A 5,203-nucleotide genomic window follows, 5' to 3' on the forward strand; every position below is an offset into this window, starting at 1 on the left:
TCTTTGTTTCCTGGGGCGTGAGGAGAGGGGTTTAAGAACGCTGCTTAAAGGAACTCCAGAGACGGGCGCAAGCCGCGGCTAAAAGCGCGAACCCCAGAGACGGGCGCGAGCCGCGGCTGAAAGCGCGGAATCCAGAGACGGGCGCGAGCCGCGGCTGAAAGCGCAGAATCCAGAGACGGGCGCGAGCCGCGGCTAAAAGCGCGGACCCCAGAGGCGGGCGGGAGACGTTAAGGCTGCTGCTGCCGCCACCAAGGGGCCTGTGTGCGAGCACAGGTCACTCTCCACACCCCTCTTCCGCGGAGCCTGTGCAGCCCGCCACTGCCAGGTTCCCGGGATCCAGGGACAACTTCCCCGGGAGAGCGCACAGCGCGCCTCAGGCTGGTGCAAAGTCACGCCGGCCTTTGCCACCGCAGGCCCGCCCCGCACTCTGTGCCCCTCCGTCCCCGCCGGCCTGAGTGCGCCAGAGCCCCCAATCAGCGGCTCTTTTAACCCCATCCTGTCTGAGCAAAAAACAGACGCCCTCCAGCGACCTACACGCAGTGGCAGGGCCAAATCCAAAGCTGAGCCCTGGGAGCTGTGAGAACAAAGAAGAGAAAGGGAAATCTCTCCCAGCAGCCTCAGAAGCAGCGGATTAAAGCTCCACAATCAACTTGATATACCCTGCATCTGTGGAATACCTGAATAGACAACCAATCATCCCAAATTAAGGAAGTGGACTTTAGGAGCAAGATCTATGATTTTTTCCCTTTTCCTCTTTTTTGTGAATGTGTATGTGTATGCTTCTGTGTGAGATCTTGTCTGTATAGTCTTGCTTCCACCATTTGTCCTAGGGTTCTATCCGTCCATGGTTTTTTTTTAAATTTTTTTTCTTAATAATTAATTTTAATAATGTTATTATACTTTACCTTCGTTCTTTCTTTCTTTCTTTCTTTCCGTCCTTCCTTCCCTCCTTTAGACAACGAATCATCCCAAATTGAGGAGGTGGTCTCTGACAGCAAGATTTTATGATTTTTCCCCATTTACCTCTTTTAGTGAGGGTGTATGTGTATGCTTCTGTGTAAGATTTTGTCTGTATAGCTTTGCTTCCAACATTTGTCCTAAGGTTCTATCCGTCCTTTTTTTTCTAAATAAGAATTTTTTAATTCAATAACTTTATTATACTTTATTTTATTTTTACTGTATCTTCTTTCTTTCTGTCTTTTTTCCTTCTTTCCCTCCTTCCTTCCTTCCTCCCTCCCCCCCTCCCTGCTTTCTTTCCTTCTTGCCTTCTTTCCTTCTTTGCTTCTTTCTTTCTTTCTTCCTTCCTTCCTACCCTCCTTTCCTTCTTTCTTTCCTCATACTTCTACTAATTCCCTCTACTTTTTCCCCCTTTTATCCTGAGCCGTGTGGATGAAAAGCTTTTGGTGCTCCAGCCAGGAGGCAGGGCTCTGCCTCTGAGGTAGGAGAGCTAACTTCAGGACACTGGTCAACAAGAGACCTCCCAGCTCCACATAATATCAAACGGCGAAAATCTCCCAGAGACCTCCATCTTAACACCAGCACCCAGCTTCACTCAACGACCAGCAAGCCACAGTGCTGGAAAACCTATGCCAAACAACTAGCAAAACAGGAACACAACCCCAACCATTAGCAGAGAGGCTGCCTAAAATCATAATAAGGCCACAGACACCCCAAAACACACCACCAGACGTGAACCCGCCCACTAGAGAGACAAGATCCAGCCTCATCCACCACAACACAGGCACTAGTCCCCTCCACCAGGAAGCCTACACAACCCACTGAACCAACCTTAGCCACTGGAGACAGACATCAAAAACAGGAGGAACTACGAACCTGCAGCCTGTAAAAAGGAGACCCCAAACACAGTAAGATAAGCAAAATGAGAAGACAGAAAAACACACAGCAGATGAAGGAGCAAGATAAAAACCCACCAGACCTAACAAATGAAGAGGAACTAGGCAGTCTACCTGAAAAAGAATTCAGAATAATGATAGTAAAGATGATCCAAAATCTTGGAAATAGAATAGACAAAATATAAGAAACGTTTAACAAGGACTTGGAAGAACTAAAGAGCAAACAAACAATGATGAACAAAACAATAAATGAAATTAAAAATTCTCTAGAAGGGCTCAATAGCAGAATAACTGAGGCAGAAGAACGGATAAGTGACCTGGAAGATAAAATAGTGGAAATAACTACTGCAGAGCAGAATAAAGAAAAAACAATGAAAAGAACCGAGGACAGTCTCAGAGACCTCTGGGACAACATTAAATGCACCAACATTTGAACTATAGGGGTCCCAGAAGAAGAAGAGAAAAAGAAAGGGACTGAGAAAATATTTGAAGAGATTATAGTTGAAAACGTCCCTAGTATGGTCAAGGAAATAGTTAGTCAAGTCCAGGAAGCACAGAGAGTCCCATACAGGATAAATCCAAGGAGAAATATGCCAAGACACATATTAAGCAAACTATCAAAAATTAAATACAAAGACAACATATTAAAAGCAGCAAGGGAAAAACAACAAATAACACACAAGGGAATCCCCATAAGGTTAACAGCTGATCTTTCAGCAGAAACTCTGCAAGCCAGAAGGGAGTGGCAGGACATATTGAAAGTGTTGAAGGAGAAAAACCTGCAACCAAGATTACTCTACCCAGCAAGGATCTCATTCAGATTTGATGGAGAAATTAAAACCTTTACAGACAAGCAAAGCTGAGAGAGTACAGCACCACCAAACCATCTTTACAACAACTGCTAAAAGAATTTCCCTAGGCAAGAAACACAAGGGAAGGAAAAGAACTACAATAACGAACCCAAAACAATTTAAAAAATGGGAATAGGAATATACATATCAATAATTACCATAAATGTAAATGGACTAAATGCTCCCACTAAAAGACACAGATTAGCTGAATGGATACAAAATCAAGACCCATATGTTTGCTGTCTACAAGAGACCCAGTTCAGACCTAGAGACACATACAGACTGAAAGTAAGGGGATGGAAAAAGGTATTTCATACAAATGAAAACCAAAAGAAAGCTGGAGTAGCAATTCTCATATCAGACAAAATAGACTTTAAAATAAAGAACATTAGAAGAGACAAAGAAGGACACTACATAATGATCAAAGTATTTATCCAAGAAGAAGATATAACAATTGTATATATTTATGCACCCAACATAGCAGCACCTCAGTACATAAGGCAAATACTAACAGCCATAAAAGGGGAAATTGACAGTAACACACTCAGTAGGGGACTTTAACACCCCACTTTCACCAATGGACAGATCATCCAAAATGAAAATAAATAAGGAAACACAAGCTTTAAATGATACATTAAACAAGATGGACTTAATTGATATTTATAGGACACTCCATCCAAAAACAACAGAATACACATTTTTCTCAAGTGCTCATGGAACATTCTCCAGGATAGATCATATCTTGGGTCACAAATCAAGCCTTGGTAAATTTAAGAAAATTGAAATTGTATCAAGTATCTTTTCTGACCACAACGCCATGAGACTAGATATCAATTACAGGAAAAGATCTGTAAAAATACAAACACATGGAGGCTAAACAATACACTACTTAATAATGAAGTGATCACTGAAGAAATCAAAGAGGAAATCAAAAAATACCTAGAAACAAATGACAATGGAGACACAACGACCCAAAACCTGTGGGATGCAGCAAAAGCAGTTCTAAGGGGGAAGTTTATAGCCATACAAGCCCACCTTAAGAAGCAGGAAACATCTCAAATAAACAACCTAACCTTGCACCTCAAGCAATTAGAGAAAGAAGAACAAAAAAACCCCAAAGCTAGCAGAAGGAAAGAAATCATAAAAATCAGATCAGAAATAAATGAAAAAGAAATGAAAGAAACAATAGCAAAGATCAATGAAACTAAAAGCTGGTTCTTTGAGAAGATAAACAAAATAGATAAACCACTAGCCAGACTCATCAAGAAAAAAAGGGAGAAGACTCAAATCAATAGAATTAGAAATGAAAAAGGAGAGGTAACAACTGACGCTGCAGAAATAAAAGAGATCATGAGAGATTACTACAAGCAACTCTATGCCAATAAAATGGACAATCTGGAAGAAATGGACAAATTCTTAGAAATGCACAACCTGCCAAGACTGAATCAGGAAGAAATAGAAAATATGAACAGACCAATCACAAGCACTGAAATTGAAACTGTGATTAAAAATCTTCCAACAAAGAAAAGCCCAGGACCAGATGGCTTCACAGGCGAATTCTATCAAACATTTAGAGAAGAGCTAACACCTATCCTTCTCAAACTCTTCCAAAATATAGCAGAGGGAGGAACACTCCCAAACTCCTTCTACGAGGCCACCATCACCTTGATACCAAAACCAGACAAGGATGTCACAAAGAAAGAAAACTACAGGCCAATATCACTGATGAACATAGATGCAAAAATCCTCAACAAAATACTAGCAAACAGAATCCAACAGCACATTAAAAGGATCATACACCATGATCAAGTGGGGTTTATTCCAGGAATGCAAGGATTCTTCAATATATGCAAATCTATCAATGTGATAAACCATATTAACAAATTGAAGGAGAAAAACCATATGATCATCTCAATAGATGCAGAGAAAGCTTTTGACAAAATTCAACACCCATTTATGATAAAAACCCTGCAGAAAGTAGGCATAGAGGGAACTTACCTCAACATAATGAAGGTCATATAGGACACACCCACAGCCAACATCGTTCTCAATGGTGAAAAACTGAAACCATTTCCACTAAGATCAGGAACAAGACAAGGTTGCCAATTCTCACCACTATTATTCAACATAGTTTTGGAAGTTTTAGCCACAGCAATCAGAGACGAAAAAGAAATATAAGGAATTCAAATCAGAAAAGAAGAAGTAAAGCTGTCACTGTTCTCAGATAACACTATACATAGAGAATCCTAAAGATGCCACGACAAAATTACTAGAGCTAATTGATGAATTTGGTAAAGTAGCAGGATACAAAATTAATGCACAGAAATATCTGGCATTTCTATACATTAGTGATGAAAAATCTGGAAGAGAAATTAAGAAAACACTCCCATTTACCATTGCAACAAAAAGAATAAAATATCTAGGAATAAACCTACCTAAGGAGACAAAAGACCTGTATGCAGAAAATTATAAGACACTGATGAAAGAAATTAAAGATGA

This window comes from Aethalodelphis obliquidens, unplaced genomic scaffold (assembly GCF_003676395.1).
Source record: "Aethalodelphis obliquidens isolate GAN/ISIS:26980383/991018 unplaced genomic scaffold, ASM367639v1 scaffold48, whole genome shotgun sequence".
Taxonomy (NCBI): Eukaryota; Metazoa; Chordata; class Mammalia; order Artiodactyla; family Delphinidae; genus Aethalodelphis; species Aethalodelphis obliquidens.